At 43.0% G+C, this 20513-nt stretch overlaps 1 pseudogene; it reads left to right on the top strand.

Annotated features, from left to right (window-relative positions):
* The first annotated feature begins 9131 nt into the window (after positions 1 to 9131).
* On the top strand, positions 9132 to 9249 carry LOC124796996 (annotated as a pseudogene).
* The last annotated feature ends 11264 nt before the right edge of the window (positions 9250 to 20513 follow it).

Below are 20513 nucleotides of genomic sequence, written 5' to 3'. Positions count from 1 at the left end.
CACATCGCTTTGCAACGTTATTCCCAGGTATTTAAACGAGTCAAAGAGCACATTCTCTCAATGAACCATGTAAGTTTGGCAACTAGTGTCGTGGTATTGATAAACTAGATTCGTGTCGATAAAGTTTTCTCACGCTTAGGGCCGCCTCAAGTGGCTAAAAATCACCAGGTTTTGGCCGAGGTCAAGAAGTGCTGATTGTCTTGCTCTGCCCTCCTTACGTAAAAATTATCATCTTGATCGTTTCTTTTTTAATGTTGTCTCGTAAACTACTTGTTCGATTAATCATAGCTGTGTCGTCGACTGCAATTCGTTTTTGATAGAAGTCTATTATTAAATGGAAAAATTTGTTTCTGTGAGAGCGTTGTAAGTAAGGCGATCGAGATGAACACTTGTGACAACACGCTCAATAAAGACGGCGACGTGCAGCTGAGTACAGCTTGGTATCCGGCCGTCGAAAGGTTGAAGCAGGCGCCTCGGAGTTGCAAACAAAATATTACCTTGTATGGCGCTGGAATGGCCGCCGTCACGTCACAGGTGGTAAGCAGCACGACTTATGAGGAGGACAGCTTCGCCAGAAGATGATGGGTGCGAAACTCATCGAAACGTTGCGACAAGACGACGCTACCACTCGACTGATAATCAGAGAAGAATTCATCATTGGAATACGCCGAGAAAGACTGTAATCGCATGTAGCAGCAAGACAGTCGCCTCTTGACAATGGCCTGCGCGCACTCGGCAGAAAGTTCGTGAGATTTTAAACAGACGACGCGGCTGGAAGCTCCAGAAAATTCCATTAAAGTGAATCTACATTTCAAATGCCACGACACTTGTGAAATTCGGTAGGAAAAAAGGGAAGAAAGATGAGGGTTTATCATCCCTTCGGGTAAAGTCCATTGGAGACGGAGTCAAAGCTCGGATTGTTTCAAGGATGCGGAAGGAAATCGGCCGTGCCCGTTTAAAGGAACAATCCTGGCATTTGCCTGGAGCGATTTAGGGAAATCACAGAAAACCTGCCGGCCGTGATGGCCGTGCGGTTCTAGGCGCTTCAGTCCGGAACCGCGGGACTGCTACGGTCGCAGGTTCGAATCCTGCCTCGGGCATGGATGTGTGTGATGTCTTTAGGTTAGTTAGGTTTAAGTAGTTCTAAGTTCTAGGGGACTGATGACCTAAGATGTTAAGTCCCATAGTGCTCAGAGCCATTTGAACCATTTTTTGAACAGAAAACCTAAATCAGGATGGCACGGCGTGGATTTGAGCCCTTGTCCTCCAGAATGAGTACATTTAATGCATTTGCAGTTACGAACATGGACGACCTTCAGCTGTAGAATGCAATGACGACAATGAAAATTTGTATCGGACCGGGACTCGAAAGCGGATTTCCCGCTTATCGGGAGAGGTCGCATTAACCGTTCGGCTATCCGTGCGCGACTCACGGCCACACCCCTACTTCTACACGTCGTCAACCATGCGTCTAAGACTTGTTCCCTACGTCCTTTATATATATATTATATTATTACGTCTTGGAGGTTTTTGTAAAGTATTTACTGATGTTATAATGTGCTCCATGCTGGTACGTTTCTTTTTAGGTGCTTCACAATGAAATAATTGTCGAAATTTGCTGATACTACAGCTAATAAAAATTAAAAACAATACAGCCTACTATGGACCATTTTTTCCTACATAAAATTTAACATTTATGTGTGCAGACGATGTTCGTCAATGGTGGGCATAAACAGTGATTTGATAGCATTGAATAAGAGGTAGTGGGGTTTACTAAATTTACTCTCTATTTGCTGCTTACTGCATGAAGAAAGTATGACACGTCGAATTTCAGATAGCAAGTTGGATGCTATGAATACTGCCATAAGCGTTATAAATTTAATTTGTGCAGATAAACTTAATCACTGAAAATTTAAAGTTACTAAACACAGCCTTCCTAAATTCCTCCACAAAGAAGATGAAGTAAATATTCCGGATTTTTAATCAAGATCAGCTGCCATCATGAGTAACTTAGAAGTAGGTATCCGCGGAATAGTGAAGCAGCTTAACTCACTTAATGAAAGAGTCTTCCGGTCCAGACTGTATACCAATTAGTACGGTAATGCATTATCCCCATACTTAACAACCATATACAACAGATCGTTCGACGAAAGATATGCACCCAAAGACTGGAAAGTTGCATAGATCACACCAATATTCAAGAAAGGCAATAAGAGTAATCCACCAAATTACAGGCCCATATCGTTAATGTTGATACGCAGCAGGATTTTGGAACATATATCGTATTCAAACACTATGAATTACCTCGAAGAGAATGGCCTATTGACACACAATCAACATGGGTTTAGAAAAAATCTTTCTTGTGAAACTCAACTGGCTCTTCACTCGCACGAAATGTTGAGTTCCCTTGACAAGGGACTTCCAGAATGATTTTGACACTACCTCACAACCGGATTGTTATGCTTATGAAATATCGTCTCAGTTATGCGACTGCATTCGTGATTTCCTGTCAGAGAGGTCACAGTACAAAGTAAGTGACAGAAAATCGTCAAGTAAAACAGAAGTGATATCTCGCGCTCCCCAAGGTAGTGTTATAGGCCCTCTGCTGTTCCTTATCCATATAAACGATGTAGGAGACAATCTGAGCAGCCATCTTAGGTCTGTAGATGATGCCGTCGTTTATCATCTAGTACAATAGTCAGAAGATCAAAATCAGTCGCAAAACGACTTAGAAGAGATATCTGTATGGTGAGAGAATTAGCAACTGACCCTAAATAATGAAAAGTGTGAGCTCATCCACATGAGTGGTAAAAGGAATCTGTTAAACTTCGGTTACACGATATATCAGTCAAATCTAAAGGCCGTAAACTCAACTAAATACCTAGGGATTACAAGCAACTTAAATTGGATAGAATACATAAAAAATGTTGTTGGGAAAGCAAACCAAAGATTTTGTTTTATTGGCAGAAGGCAGAGCACTCAGAAAATGCAGCAGATCTACTAAAGAGACTGCCTATGCTACGCTTGTCCGTCCTTGTTTGAGTGCTACTGCGCTGTGTGGGATCCTTACCACATAGAATTAACGAAGTACATCGAAAAATTTCAAAGAAGGGGTGCACGTTTTGCATTATTGAGAAATTGGGGAGAGAGAATCACGGACATGGTACAAAATTTGGGGTGGACATAATTGAAACAAAGGCGTTTCTCGTTGCGGCAGGATGTTCTCGCGAATGCAAAAATATTTTGTTGACGCTTAACAACACAGGGAGAAATGATCGTCATATTAAAATAAGGTAGGGAGAAACGATCATCATAATAAAACAAGGGAAATTAAGGCTAGCATCGAAAGATATAGGTGTTCGTTTTTTACACGCGCTATTCGAGACAGGAGAAATAGAGAATTATTGTGATGGTGGTTAGATGAAACCTCTGCCAGGCACATAAGTGAGCTTTACAGAGTATTAATTTAGATGTAGATATGTTCCGTTACTACTGTGACAATTTACTTTAAGTCGCTTACCGGTGTCGGCAGATAAATACGATACTGCGGCAACTACAGCCGCTATGAAATACATTTAATGTATTCGCAATTGCGAATATGGACAACAATCAACTGTAGAAAGGAATGAAAATTTGTGGCGGACGGGGACGCGAACCCGGATTTCCTGCTTGTCGCGGGCAGTCACCTCACCATTTTTTTAAAATATCGTTTTGTTCGTTATGTTCGTTTCACTTGTTCGGGGCGGACGTCCCAGTATACCCGTTGAAGTTCTTTGTGTCTACAACCTGTTCTCGTACATCCGTTATGTATATTCCCGTACAGGTCAGACACTTCACTTGAAAGTCTCTTGCCCGATGTCGGCGGATAAACACATTGCAGTGCCTGTGTTATTCAGAATTACGATGGAAAGTTCCTTTGGACATGAACGCAAATACAGCGTCTTAACGACTGCGCCACCACATAATTCGATAGCAGGAGAAGCAATAGGACAGGTTTTAGAAGAAATGTACAGGGTGATTCAAAAAGAATGCCACAACTTTAAAAATGTGTATTTAATGAAAGAAACATAATATAACCTTCTGTTATACTTCATTACAAAGAGTATTTAAAAAGGTTTTTTTTCACTCAAAAACAAGTTCAGAGATGTTCAATATGGCCCCCTCCAGACACACGAGCAATATCAACCCGATACTCCAACTCGTTCCACACTCTCTGTAGCATATCAGGCGTAACAGTTTGGATAGCTGCTGTTATTTCTCGTTTCAAATCATCAATGGTGGCTGGGAGAGGTGGCCGAAACACCATATCCTTAACATACCCCCATAAGAAAAAATCGCTGGGGGTAAGATCAGGGCTTCTTGGAGGCCAGTGATGAAGTGCTCTGTCACGGGCTGCCTGGCGGCCGATCCATCGCCTCGGGTAGTTGACAATCAGGTAGTTACGGACAGATAAGTGCCAATGTGGTGGCACTCCATCCTGCTGAAATATGAATTGTTGTGCTTCTTGTTCGAGCTGCATGTTCGCTACATTTTCATCACTCGTTCTCGGCCGTCCAGAACTTTTCCCTTTGCACAAACACCCATCCTCTGTGAACTGTTTATACCAACGTTTAATACACCACCTATCAGGAGGTGTAACACCATACTTCGTTCGAAATGCACGCTGAACAACTGTCGTCGATTCACTTCTGCCGTACTCAATAACACAAAAAGCTTTCTGTTGAGCGGTCGCCATCTTAGCAACAACTGACGCTAACGCCTAGTCAACAGCGCCTCAAGCGAACAAATGTACAACTAAATGAAACTTTATAGCTCCCTTAATTCGCCGACAGATAGTGCTTAACTCTGCCTTTTGTCGTTGCAGAGTTTTAAATTCCTAAAGTTGTGGTATTCTTTTTGAATCACCCTGTACTAAGCAACTATTTACAACACATTCACTGATCGGAAAAAGAATCGCAACACAGTGGTCAAGTTTTCGAAGTATACACTCCTAAAACGAATTCACGGAATCCAGATATTAATGGCTTCATTTACGCAAGTATCGAGACATCTGTCTGCCCATACATGCAGTGCATGCGGTCCTGAAGATTGCTTTACTCAGATGCCGAAACTGGTTGCCTAAATAAAATAACTTCTTAAAACATGCGGATGTTTGACGATATTCCTTGGTAAAAGTATTTTATTCTGTTAGTTCAATACAGGATTAACGATTCTATTACATTATGTATATTGAGTAAATACTGCAAATAGTGTGTTTCATGAACTATGCGGAGACTTGACAGCGGTGGAGGGGTCTTCTGGCGCTGTTTTGCTGACAAGGAAATGCCAGACAAGCTTGCGGCCTCCCGACAGCCGTACACCGCGAGAGGATGTCTCCAACCATGTCAACACCCCGTTGTCCATTATTATAGCAACAAAAAATGATGAATATGCATCATGTTACTAAAACATTGTGTCAATTCATTATGAACCACGTTTGATTACACATCATGTCACTTAACGTCTTGATACGTGGCAGTACTATATGTATTGAGAATAACCAATAAATATTTGCGAAGTGTTCAACATTATTCCGCAGCTCGTGGTCTCGCGGTAGCATTCTCGCTTCCCGAGCACCGGGTCCCGGGTTCGATTCCCGGCGGGGTCAGGGATTTTCACCTGCCTCGAGATGACTGGGTGTTGTGTCTTCATCATCATTCATCCCCATTACGGTCGGAGGAAGGCAATGGCAAACCACCTCCACTAGGACCTTGCCTAGTACGGCGGTGCGGGTCTCCTGCATCGTCCCCTACGCTCTGTTACGGAGTATGGGACTTCATCATCATCATCAACATTATTCAGTGAATATATTTCGACTTATATTTGAAGATCTATTTTCCTGAAGAAATGATATTCACCTAGTGAGAAAAGATTTCTTGTAATATTAACTATTTGAAATTATAGTTGAAGCCAGAATACGACCAAAAAAGGTTACTGTAATTGCATCTCCGGTTTTGTGAATTTACGCTGAACGAAGTCTGTGAGAGGTTAGCTGATGTACCTTTAGTTAAAAGGATCTGTGAGATTGACTTTAGTAGAGACAAGACGTTTTCGTATCAGTCATTAATCCGTGGATATGTTTAATTGGAAGCAGAAATATTCATTTTATTGTAAATAACAATTTGGCGTCTCAGAAATCATCGCAAGCTGCGATGTAGCCATGGAGATATTATACCTCCACGGACGTAGCAGTTACGTATTATCTCTGGTTGACATAGCAACGCAATCAACAGTGCTACTTACACGCAACATTCTAGTCGGTCGTTCTGATATTTATCATAAAAAGACAGAGATTTTGCGTAGGCAGTTAAATCATAAGAAAGCTATAAAGGATATGTGTAAAAACAATTAAACCCTTCGGACTACAGTGAAGTGCGATCCTATAGAGAGTAGTAATTTCGATGGTAAAAGTACGATACAGATATTAGTCGGGTAGTGGGTAGTCATTACGCTACTGGCTCCAAACAGCAGTGTCGTACCACTGACCATCCAGAGGTCCGAAATTATGGGCAAGAATTACGAAATAATACAAAATTACCCGAAAAGCAGGAAAGATCTGGAGGGAGAAGACTGAGGGTACGTCCAGGAGAAACAAGACGCAAGCAAGAAGAAGAAGACCATGCTAACTACCTAAACGCAAGAAAAGAAGAAGCCTATTTGGCGGGAAGGGGAATTTCGTCGTACAGGTGGCGATAGCAGACCGGCCGGGAGAGCTGCAGAGACGTCGCTCTATGCCGGCGCCGTTGCAGTCTCTGCTGCACAACTAGCTCCCAGCCAGCAGTTGCTGCATCTCGCCAGTGCGATCCCGTTGCCGCCATCCGCACCCGCAGTTGCTCGATGCATCATAACAGGCACGGTGAGTCAGATTAATCGACTAAACATCCAGCGATTGAAGTGACTATTAAAACTTACAGGGGGTGGACAAAAATGTGGAAACACCACAAACACAACACACGTGGTGTAGGGGTTGGGTGCATTCTAGTGTCCGATTCCACTCGTCGTCATACGTAAGGCAAAGACGGTACATACAGGCAAACTGTGAAAGCAACGGATTATATTCGTAAACAAACGAATGCAGCATGGGATAAAATTAGTCACATTTCACGCAGAGAGTTACTTAGCCACCAATTATATCGAGGCAAATTGAAGATAATGACAATAATTAAGAACAAGAATTAAAATCAAATTTTCACGTCTGATAAGAATTATTCTCTTAATTTATGCAAGTAGAAAAGCACAGAGAACCATTAAATTGCATTACAGTAAAGCGCAAAGTGAAGTCATACTATTATAAAAAAGCGTTAATTTTACACAGTTTTAATCTGCCAGGAAGTTTCTTACTATTAATTACTGAATCTAGCGGGTGAAGCGCAGGGAAGTTGAGGTTTTAGGCGGGGACAAATTAAAATGTAACAGAAAAACTGTAAAATGAAATGAATAATAATAAATATGAAACAGCAGCATGAAAAGTAGAGAAAACCACACACTAAATTCTAGAAGAAAAGTCAGTACACAACTAACGAATACCCACAAAAAATATCGAATACTGGAATCGATAACTAGAATTAACCTATATTCATAAATCACAGTTATCGATTCCAACTGTCCCATGATTGGTGTGTAAATTATTTTGCAGGAGTTCAATGCACTGAAACGTAATAGAATTTCTACATTTGTAATTGCTCTCTAAAACTACTACGTTGAAATAACAAAAGTTGGAATCGGTAACTAGGACTGACCTATAAGATCAGTTGCAGTTACCGATTCCAATATTATCAATTTCTTTGTTGCACTTTAGAAAGCAATTACAAGTGCAGAAATCCTATTACCCTACATTTTAGTGCACGCATCTGCTGAAAAAACTAATTAATGAACCACTTAACGCCTGGAATCAGTAACTAGAATTGGCCTATATAGCTTAAATCTAGTTACCCATTCCAATATTTGTTAGACTCTACTTTTTGTGAATTTTCGTTACTGGTGTACTAGTCCCGTTAGATTAAATAATTATTTTTAAAAATTAACGCTGTTTCACAGTATTACGATTTCATCATGTGCTGTACTATAATGTATTGAAAGGTTCCCTGCGCTTTTCTTATTCGCATAAATTATGATAATATTTTATTTCATACAAGTATGCTTCTTCTCTTCTGTTCTTGTTTATTTTTGTTATCTTCAATTCTTTTCGATATAATTTGTGTCTAAGTAACAGAGGAGGAGGAGGATATTAGTGTTTAGCGTCCCGTCGACAACGAGGTCATTAGAGACGGAGCGCAAGCTCGGGTGAGTGAAGGATGGGGAAGGAAATCGGCCGTGCCCTTTCAAAGGAACCATCCCGGCATTTGCCTGAAGCGATTTAGGGAAATCACGGAAAACCTAAATCAGGATGGCCGGAGACGGGATTGAACCGTCGTCCTCCCGAATGCGAGTCCAGGGTGCTAACCACTGCGCCACCTCGCTCGGTCTAAGTAACAGATCACGTGAACTGTGATTGTAATTTTATCTTATGCTACATTCGTTTATTTACGAATATGAACAGTTGCTTTCAAAGCTCCCTCTAAATAGCGTCTCTGCCTTAAGTACGACATCATTGCTCGAAGCCGACGAGTGGAATCGGACACTAGAATTGATTCTACGGGTTTTCAAGGGGATCTTGTACCATTATTCCGAAAAATAGTGCCAAGTTCAGGTAACAATTATGAGGGTGGATAGGATCACACGTTCTGCTCTCCAAAGTAGACCTCAAAGGCTCCATAATATTGAGATTTGTTGACAGTAGCGAAGGCGATTTTGAACGGTTTGAAATGAAAACTGCTGGCCGCTGTGGTCGAGCGGTTCTAGCCGCTTCAGTCCGGAACCACGCGGCTGCTGCGGCCGCAGGTTCGGATCCTGCCTGGGGCATGGATGTGTGTGATGTCCTTAGGTTACTTACGTTTAGGTAGTTCTAAGTCTAGGGGACTGATGACCTCAGATGTTAAGTTCCATAGTGCTTAGAGCCATTTGAACCATTTTTTTGAAATGAAAACTGACAAGAAATCAGAGCACGTAAAGACCTGAAAATGTACTACTATCTTTAGTGTTCTCACTCAAGAGCCAACGGCCTTGCCGCAGTGGTAACACCGGTTCCCGTCAGATCACCGTAGTTAAGCGGTGTTGGGCTGGGCTAGCACTTGGATGGGTAACCATCCGGTCCGCCGAGCGCTGTTGGTAAGCAGCGTGCACTCAGACCTTGTAGGGCAGACTGAGGAGCTACTTGATTGAGAAGTAGTGGCCGGGAGAGCGGTGTGCTAACTACATGCCCCTCTATATCCGCATCCAGTGACGCCTATGGTCTGAGGATGACACGGCGGCCGAATGACGACTGAAGACAATCGATCAACGTGACAGAAGGGCAAACATTGCGCAAATTGCTGCAGATTTCAATGCTGGGCCATCAACAAGTGTTAGCGTGCGAACCATCCAAAGATACATCATCGATAAGGGCTTTCGGATCGAAGGCCCACTCATTTACCCTTGATGACTGCACCACGCCTGGGCCGATCAACACCGACATTGTACTGTTGATGACTGGAAACATGTTGTCTGGTCGGACGAGTCTCGTTTCAAATTATATCGAGCGGATGGACGTGTACGGGTGTGGAGACAACCTCATGAATCAGTGGAAGCTGCATGTTCAAGCTGGTGGAGGGTCTATAATGGTGTGAGGCGTGTGCAGTTGGAGTGATATGGGACCTCTGATACGTCTCTGACAGGTGCCACGTAAGTAAGCGTGCTGCATCCATTCATGTCCATTGTGCATTCCGTCGAGCCTGAGTAGTTCCAGCAGGACAATGCGACACCCCACACATTCAGAGTTGCTACAGAACAGCTCCAGGAACACTCTTCTGAGTTAAAACACTGCCGCTGGCCTCCAAACTTCCCAGACATGAACATTATTGACCATATCTGGGATGCCTTGCAATGTGCTGTTCAGAAGAGATCTTCACCCCCTCGTACTCTTTCGTACTTATGGACAGCCTTGCAGGATTCATGGTGTCAGTTCCCTCCAGCACTAGTTCAGACATTAGTCAAGCCCATGCCACGTCGTGTTGCGACTCTTCTGCGCGCTCTTCTGGGCCCTACACGATATTAGGCAGGTGTACCAGTTTCTTTGGCTCTTCGATGTAGAAGAGATGACTGAAACTTACTATCAGGACTTTAATTGAAAAAGTAGACGTTTAATTAGTCTATTGAATAAGTTATAGTTGTAATTACACAAATTGAAACCAGAGAATCTTTAGATTACGCTTATTCATTACGGATATTTTAGAACCCGTGACTGTTAATTGAATGTAAATACATAAAACTGCAAGTAGTCACTGTTTTGAATAGTTACTTATTATTCCATGAACCGGATTTCGAACCTTTTCTGGTTAATCTTCGTATGGTTTTCCGGAAGTTGCATATCTATTTCTAGCATAATGCTGGGTCCTGGCTCTGCATAAAATAATAAATAACTATTCAAAACAGTGACTGGTTGCAATTTTATCTATTTGCAAAGAATCTTTATCTGATGATTCCCGATAATGAAACAAATAAAGGAATTTTTGGATAACACACTGTGGAAATGAGATCAGGACTGACAGGAAGAAAAGACAAGTAAGCAGGTTGATAATCTGAAACAACTTTTGACTGTTAGCAATACTGAAACGAAAACAGAGATGAGGGTTAGCTTAAGTAATAGTACCTTGAAGATAATACTTGAAATGGAGAAGAAAATACTTACGGCGACTGAAGCATTAGATACTCACATTAAAGAATCTCGGTTAGAAAAGGAATGCATCAAAGCAAAAATAGAAAAATTTAAATGAGAGCTCTCGGAAAGGATTGATAACGAAATGTCAGGGAAGGATGCACTTGTTCAGGAGCCTAACTTAGAGAAAGAGCTAACGAATCAATAGATAGATAAGTTAGCCGAAGAGCTCAGAAATTTTAAAGTTATGTTTTTAGTGAAAATCTCATAGTAAAGCTTAAAAAGTTAATGTAATAAGTGAAGATTTAACAGATAGTTTAGACAAATTAAGGTCCGACAGTGCCTCACTACATTAAGAGGATCTTAAAAAAGTACACGATACGACAACGGAGCGGTTACAAATTGACGTAGAAAATATTAAAATAAAACGAGAAAGTGACAGGACAGGTCTTGATAATGTACAGCTTAAAATTCTATACGTGTCCCAAGAGCAAGAAGGTGAGAGAGGTCATTCCAAGATTTCTAAGGATTTACATAAACTTAATCCGAATACGTCTTCTTTACAATTATTGGAGGCTAGCTTGTTGGCAACCTCTATGGTGTAAACTTAAGTTGCTTTAAAGGAAAAATAAAGAGTTAGTGCAAGACAGAGAAACTCCTTGTCCAACTACAAATTTATTAAAAAAATGTCATATTGAAGGCAGCAGTGGTATGACGAGTACGTTCCAAAGATTGAAACCTAGTGATGTGGTACACCACATCGTGTTCTTACGAAAATCAAAGGCTGCTTTTCCACCCAGGTGGGATTATAGCAGAAAGATTAAATTTGTTATAGCATATTTTTATTCAGATAGTTAACAGATCCGAGTCCGTATGAAAAGAGATGAGGAGGATATACGCAATACTCTGAGTGGCATATGAATAAGGTGAAACTACTAGATAGACCCACTCATGAAATACAGTTGACAGGAGCCTTGATAAACCGACTACCGGTGGAGAAAGATACGAGCGAAGTAAGCGAGATATTAACCTACCTAGTAACAGTTGGATGATCTAGATAAGGAAAACGAATACGAATGGGTCCGATGGAATAAACACGGGTTTTAAAATGGAAATGAGAGTGTAAGCAGGGATTCAGAGGTAGTGTATAGTCAATATCGTGAAGCAGAAAGTACAAAATTCAACAATCGCTGTAACCGTAACCAAAATAACTATAACCGTCAAGTATAATATCACCAAAAGTCCTTCGAAGAATCAACATCCGGTAGGGACAGTGATTATCGAAAATGCGGAAAACAACGAAGGTCCCATGGGAGGGGCCAGTCCGGGCACCAATACGGAATAGCAGTTTCGATCGTAAAACGACGACACGGATGTTACGTCCGGTAGCGCATGGTTTACACGCCGCTATCCGCAGACACGAAGGAGAAGATTAGTGTTTAACCTCCCGTCGACAACGAGGTCATTAGAGACGGAGCACAAGCTCGGATTAGGGAAGGATGGGGAGGGAAATCAGCCGTGCCCTTTCGAGGGAACCATCCCGGCATTTGCCTCAAGTGATTTGGGGAAATCACGGAGAACCTAGATCAGGATGGCCGGATAAGGGTTTGAACCGTCGTCCTCCCGAATGCGAGGCCAGTGTGCTAACCACTGCGCCACCTCGCTCGGTATTACGCAGACAAGAGGGCGGTACCACTCCAGTTGACACATATCCTTACCAAACCACACCAATGTGTGCCTCAGAATGTACGTTTTATTACCACATATTTTACGGTTTCTCCCTGTCGTAGTCACAGATAGAATGTAGAAATGATAACTGATTATAAACACGGTGCTATTTATTTATCGTTTGTTTTATCTTCACGACTCGTACGGGAGTGACATGCAGGAGACTAGAATCCACAGGTTGGCTGCCTAATGGCCTCTGTTAGTCCAACCAGGATCCCCCATTTTGCCAGTATAAGCTGCACGTGTGTATTATAGGCAATGTCTTTCGTAGTTTTGCAGTATTCTGCCAGTGAATCGAAGCGTGGCTTTTGTTTTACTAGAAAATTATCTATTTTATCGTTCAGTTCACTTGCCCTTACATTGGTTCCCTAAATCGCTTCAGGCAAATGCTGGGATGGTTCCTTTGAAAGGGCACGGCCGACTCCCTTCCCTAATCCGATGGTACCGATGACCTCGCTGTTTGTTCCCCTCTCCGAAATCAATCAACCAGGTGCGTTTCGACACGACCTGTGTAACGTATGACTCAGTTACAGTTTAGTAAAGGCACTTTTGTTAGTTATGCAGGATACGCAGTTTCTCATTACTGTTCCTTAGGAACTGTTGTCATTATCTGATATTTTGACAAGATTTGACTGAATATTTCTTAAACTATTATCGGACAAAACTTTCTAAAATAATAGCGTCATCTTGCTGAAATACTCATGTTCAGATATAATTGTCGTAGCATCGCTCTCGGTATACCCCAGCTGTTTCCCCTCTGTCCAGTAAGAAACCAAGAGTTCCGTCACATGGACATTATCCATGCTTTCCTTATGCCTGTCTGCTTCTCTTTCCAGAATGAGATTTTCACTCTGCAGCGCAGTGTGCGCTGATATGAAAATTTCTGGCAGATTAAATCTGTGTGCCGGACCGAGACTCGAACTCGGGTCCGGTACACAGTTTTAATCTGCCAGGAAGTTTCATATCAGCGCACACTCCGCTGCAGAGTGAAAATCTCATTCTGGAAACATCCCCCAGGCTGTGGCTAAGCCATGTCTCCGCAATATCCTTTCTTTCAGGAGTGCTAGTTCTGCAAGGTTCGCAGGAGAGCTTCTGTAAAGTTTGGAAGGTAGGAGACGAGGTACTGGCAGAAGTGAAGCTGTGAGGACGGGGCGTGAGTCGTGCTTGGGTAGCTCAGTTGGTAGAGCACTTGCCCGTGGGAGGCAAAGGTCCCGAGTTCGAGTCTCGGTCCGGCACACAGTTTTAATCTGCCAGGAAGTTTTACTTCTCTTTTCTTTCTCCCATCTCACCTGATAGTCTTACCATCTTATTCCTAGCCCTCCTTCGAACCAGTTTTCTCCAGGTTTGATTTCTTACGAATTTCTTCACATTCAACATGACCATAATGAGGAGATTACTTAAGACACAGGTAATTAGACAAATTTCTGAAACAGTCATTTCAGTTATGATTATTATTAACATTCTATGTTGAAAAAAGTGTCTGAACTGTAGTATTGAAGGACTTTTTAATGACTTCTTTGTGTTTTTCCTCTCGCTCCAATTCGATCTTAATATCTTCGCTGTTTTGTGTCTTTCGTTCTATATACATCCTGTCATCTTCTTTTCTCCTGTACTTTGAAGTTCCTGTTTATTGACGGTGTTTCTGTGGTCTTCAGTTCGAGTACCACTGGTTTTACGCCGCTTTCCACTCTGAATCTGTCCTGTTCAAGCCTCTTCATTTTCCAATAACTACTGCAATTCACACAGATCTGAGCCTACATACTACGTTCATCCCACAGTGTCTCTCCCATTGTGACACTTCCCTCCATTCTCAAACTAGTATGAAAGATGACTCAGGATGAGTCCTGTCAACTGATTCATTCTTTTAGTCAAGTTTTGTCATAAATTTTTATTTCCCCCGTCAGATTCACTGTCTCCTCTCTGAGAATCTTTCGTATATAAACGACGGCATTATGTGGGTTGCGACTGTTGATAAATACAAATAAAAGAGTTTCTGCGGAAGTCACTTATTTATTCTGCCACTATGCGTTTCGATGGTACACACCAAGGTCTTCAGGTGGCGAATTGTTTATTTACATAGCTGGCGTTGGCGAAGAGTACAGACCGAGGACAGTGTAAGTTATGTTACGTCTTTTTGTTTATTTCGCAAAGTTACTTCTAAAGTTAAAAAAAAATGAACTTCTGACTGTGATTCGTATTTATGGGGTCGATAGAGTCGCCAAAAGCCTGCATACTGCTGCCTGTTGTATGTCCTCTCCACTGTACATTACGTTTATACTGTCACTTCAGAGATGCTGTATATGTTACAGACGTGGTTGTTTATATTGGATACGCAGATAAAAGATTAATGTTTTCTACGGAAATATATTTTTTCAAACTGTTATGACTGGGCTCCACCAGAATATGGATATGTGCCCAATTCATTTCTCATATTAGGTAGTTACGTTAAATATGTTTTTCTTATATTTTTAAAAACTATGAATGGGCTTCGACGTTGAATACACAATACAAGATGAAATATGTTATCTACATAAATATGTTTCCTTTTATTTAAAAAAAATATTAATAGGGTGCACCAGAATATGATCACAATTCAATTATTAAATTAATCTCTTATTTACAACAGATCACACATATATATTGTGGGTTGAACTTAATAGGTAATGCGTCTAAGTGGTTACATTAATTGTTGTGCATTGTAACTGTAAATTATGTGAACGACTTTGTCAAAGCTACTGAAAAAGTTGGTTGAACCTGATATACTATTGTCGTTGAGTAGATGTTTCCCACGTCTGTGGATACAGATTTCTAGTTCTTCAGAGGCATTCTACCTCCTTTGTTAAGTGTACGCAGTATTTTAAGGTAGCTTTCTACATGGATGTCTGGTATCTGTTATATGGGAGGCTACTGCAGATTTGTGTTCTTTGAATCTGGTGTGGGAGTTACGGCCTGTTTGGCCCACGTACTGCGCGGGCTTCACTACATAAGATTTTATATACGTCAGAGGATGAAAATTTATCTTGAGTACGTTTTAAGTTATGAGGAAGTATTTGGTAAATTTCATTGTTTATTTGGAATGCATTTCTCACTTTGTGTCGCTTGAAGATATTGGCAATTTTTTTGGAGACGTTATCGAGGAAGGGGATGCACCTTGTTACTGTATTTTCTTGGTTCTTGGTGGTTATTTTGTTAATTTTTATTTATATTTAGTTACATTATCTATTAGAGGCTATTTTATGTTGAGTAGTTTCTTTCACACAAAGCTTTCATATACACTGATGAATCAAAGAAACTGGTACACTTGCATAATATAGTGTAGCATGCAGAAATTCCGCACACGACGTAGCATGGACTCGACTGATGTCTGAAGTACTGCAGGACGGAGTGGACACCATGGATCCTGTAGGGCTGTACATAAATCTGTAAGAGTACAAGGGGGTGGAGATCTCTTCTGAACAGCATATTGCAAGGCATCCCAGATATGCTCAGTAGTGTTCATGTCTGGGGAGTCTGGTGGTCAGCGGAAGTGTTCAGAAGAGTGTTCCTGGAGCCACACTGTAGCAATTCTAAACGTGTGGGGTGTCGCAGTGTCCTGCTGGAATTGCTCAAGTCCGTTGGAATGGACGATGGACATGAATGGATGCAAGTGATCAGACAGAATGCTTACGTACGTGGTATCTGTCTGAGCCGAATCTAGACTATCAGGGGTCCCATATCAGTCCAACTGCACATGCCCCACACCATTACAGAGCCTCCATCAACTTGAACAGTCCCCTGCTGATATGCAGCGTCCAGGAATTAATGAGGTTGTCTCCATATCCGTACACGTCCATCCGCTCGATACAATTTGAAACGAGAGTCGTGAGACCAGGCAACATGTTTCCATTCATCAACAGTCCAATATAGGTGTTGACCAGCCCAGGCGAGGCGTAAAGCATTGTGTTGTGCAGTCACCAAGGATACACGAGTGGGCCTTCGGCTCCGAAAGCAAATATCGATGCTGTTTCATTGAATGATTCGCACGCTGACACTTGTTGAGAGTCCAGCACTGAAATCTGTAGCAGCAATTTGCGGAAGGGTTGCACTTCTGCCACGTTGAACGATTCTCTTCAGTCGTCGTTGGTCCCGTTCTTGCAGCATCTTTTTCTGGCCGCAGCGATGCCGGAGATTTGATGTTTCACCGATTTACGATTTCACGGCACACTCGTTAGGTGGTCGCACGGGAAAATCCTCAGTTCATCGCTACCTCGGAGATGCTGTGTTCCATCACTCTTGCGCCAACTAAAACACCGCTTCAAACTGACTTAAATTTTGATAACCTGCTATTGTAGCAGCAGTAACCGATCTAAAAACTGTGCCAGACACTTGTTGTCTTACATAGGCTTGCCGATCGCAGCGCCGTATTCTGCCTGTTTACATATATCTGTATTTGAATACGCATGCCTATACTAGTCTCTTTGGCGCTTCAGTGTAGGATGGTGTGAACCATCGAAACGCATAGTGGTAAAATAAACAAGTGACTGACGGAGAAAGCTGTTTTATTTTTATCTCCTCATTAGTTAATCGATCTACCCATTGAACCTGACAAGAAAAGCGTTTTTGAAGCAGAGAAATTTGATAACATCGAATGTAGATTTAAGTGTTCGGAAGCCTTTTCTGAGGTTGTTTGTCTGTAGTGAACCCGTGTACGTAAGTGAAACACGGACGATAAACAGTTTAGAAGAAAAGAGTATAGAGGCTTTTGGTAAGTGCGCTACAGAAGAATGCTGAAGATTAGACGGGTAGATCGCGTAATTAACGAGGCGGTACTGAACAGAACTGGGGAGGCAAGAAATCTGTGGCACTACTTGACTAATAGAAAGGATCGGTTGCTAGGACCCATTCTCAGAAGTCAATGGATCACCAATTTAGTACTGGAGAGAAGTGTGGGCGGTAAAAATGTATAGGGAGACCGAGAGATGAATACAATTCGCAGATTCAGTTGGATGTATACTGCAGATTCGGAGATGAAGAGGCTGGCACAGGATAGAATAACATGGACAGCTGCATCAGACTAGTTTTCAGACTGAAGACCACTTTAGCGACAACCCACCCAGCAACAGAATATGAAGAGGCGCGCACTGGGTAGAGTAGCACGGAGAGCTGCATCCGACTGAAGACCATTACAGCAATAGGAGCAGATCGCCTTCACCACGAAAGCAGCAGGCGGACGAACGACAACCACTTGGCTGGTTTTTCTGGCAAAAGTCGCACCGTAGCGAAAGTACGTTTGGGAGAGCGCGACGTTGCCAGCGGCGCGAATAATTCGCGAACTGCGCAGTATACGCGGCGGAGGCGGGGCGCTGGCGGCGGCCCAGGGGCAGAAATAGCGCCGCCGCCCTGCCCTCTCCAGTGTTTACAGCCCGGCCGAGCCCAAAGTTGGCCCGCGCAGCGCCAGCTCTGTTTCCACCCGCCACTGCGCCTTCCTGTGAATGCCGTCTTATCTCTCCATCAATGTTTACCCCCGTGCACCGCAAGCCAGCCTCGAGTGTGTGGCGTGTGGTGTCGACGTTGCGTGCCCTGCTCAATCAAACGAAGACGAGTACTAGAATGCCGATTGTTAATATACACTACTGGCCATTAAAATTGCTACACCAAGAAGAAATGCAGACGATAAACGGGTATGCATTGGACAAACATATTATACTAGAACTGACATGTGATTACATTTTCACGCGATTTGGGTGCATAGATCCTGAGAAATCAGTACCCAGAAGAACCACCTCTGGCCGTCGAACAGAGCTTGGATGGCGTGTACAGGTACAGCTGCCCATGCAGCTTCAGCACGATACCACATTTCATCAAGAGTAGTGACTGGCGTATTGTGACGAGCCTGTTGTTCGGCCACGATTGACTAGACGTTTTCAATTGGTGGGAGATCTGGAGGATGTGTTGGCAGGGCAGCAGTCAAACATTTTCTGTGTCCAGAAAGGCCCGTACAGGACCTGCAACATGCGGTCGTGCATTATCCTGCTGAAATGTAGCGTTTCGCAGGGGTCGAATGAAGGGTAGAGCCACAGTTCGTAACACATCTGAAATGTAACGTCCACTGTTCAAAGTGTCGTCAATGCGAACAAGAGGTGACCGAGACGTGTAACCAGTGGCACCCCGTACCATCACGCCGGGTGATACGCCAGTATGGCGATGACGAATACACGCTTCCAATGTGCGTTCACCGCGATGTCGCCAAACACGGATGCGACCATCATGATGCTGTAAACAGAACCTGCATTCATAAAAAAAATGACGTTTTGCCATTCGTGCACCCAGGTTCGTCGCTGAGTAGCCATCGCAGGCGCTCTTGTCTGTGATGCAGTGTCAAGGATAACCGCACCAATGGTCTCAGAGCTGATAGTCCATGCTGCTCCAAACGTCGTTTATCAAAGTCGTAAAAATGATGGTACGCATTTCTCCTCCTTACACGATTGAATCTCAATGTAGACAAGTGTAATTAATGTGCTGCGAATACATAGAAAGATAGATCCCTTATCATTTAGCTACAAAATAGCAGGTCAGCAACTGGAAGCAGTTAATTCCATAAATTATCTGGGGTACGCATTAGGAGTGATTTAAAATGGAATGATCATATAAAGTTGATCGTCGGTAAAGCAGATGCCAGATGGAGATTCATTGGAAGAATCCTAAGGAAATGCAATCCGAAAACAAAGAAGGGAGGTTACAGTAGACTTGTTCGCCCACTGCTTGAATATTGGTCACTAGTGTGGGATCCGTACCAGATAAGGTTGATAGAAGAGATCGAGAAGATCCAACGGAGAGCAGCGCGCTTCGTTACAGGAACATTTAATAATCGCGAAAGCGTTACGGAGATGATAGATAGACTCCAGTGGAAGACTCTGCCGGAGAGACGCTCAGTAGCTCGGTACCGGCTTTTGTTAAAGTTTCGTGAACATACCTTCACCGAAGAGTCAAGCAGTATATTGCTCCCTCCTACGTATATCTCGCGAAGAGACCATGAGAATAAAATCAAAGAGATTAGAGCCCACGCAGAAGCATACAGACAATCTTTCTTTCCATGAACGATACGAGACTGGAATAGAAGGGAGAACCGATAGAGGTACTCAGGGTACCCTCCGCCACACACCGTCAGGTGGCTTGCGGAGTATGGATGTAGATGTAGATGTAGATCACATCAATGTTCCACCAGGCAACACTGGTCAACTGCTGTTTGTGTATGAGAAATCGGTAGGAAACTTTCCTCATGTCAGCATGTTGTAGGTGTCGCCACCTTGTGTGAATGCTCTGAAAAGCTAATCATTTGCATATCACAGCATCTTCTTCCTGTGGGTTAAATTTCGCGTCTGTAGCACGTCATCTTCGTGGTGTAGCAATTTTAATAGCCAGTAGTGTAATATATGCAATGATGGCCATTAAACTTGCAACACCGGAAAGGATAGCAGAGGCTGCAATTTCTGGCACCAACAACGGATCTCGCCCAGGCACACTGTCCAGTGGGACCGAGCTTTTCGTGACAGATATGGCCAAGACATTCTATATTTCTTCAACTCTGTGCCACAGGTCATCAATCGTAGTGGCTGGCGAGTGCCGTGCAGCCAGACGTTTTGCACAGTGTGCGAAAACTGAACAACATTCTGGTCACGGCAACAGTCGGAGGCCCTCTGTGTTGAACTGTGTCAGGGCAGTGCGGCCTACATTCAGTCCCGTGTTGTCTCGCTGAGAGATAGCATCGAGGAGATCCCAAAGCTGGGGTTCTGCTGCTGGTTCCGGTGCGTCATAAACATCACGGCTGCTGTCCAACCTACAGGCTGTGCCACGCAGAAGTGATCGTGTTGTTTACACGCCATTACCACACCCCGTCACATTAGACGCTGGGCCCGTATTACGATGGAGAATGTTAACGTTGAGGTCAAGGATTTGTAGGTCAGACCGCACATGCAGTATTACGCCTCTCCATACCATAACACCTGGACCATCGAAACGGCGTGTTCGATAATGT

The sequence above is a fragment of the Schistocerca piceifrons genome, chromosome 4 (genome assembly GCF_021461385.2).
Source record: "Schistocerca piceifrons isolate TAMUIC-IGC-003096 chromosome 4, iqSchPice1.1, whole genome shotgun sequence".
Lineage (NCBI taxonomy): Eukaryota > Metazoa > Arthropoda > Insecta > Orthoptera > Acrididae > Schistocerca > Schistocerca piceifrons.
The sequence above is the reverse complement of the archived record's forward strand: the minus strand, read 5'-3'. Positions and strand labels throughout refer to the sequence as shown.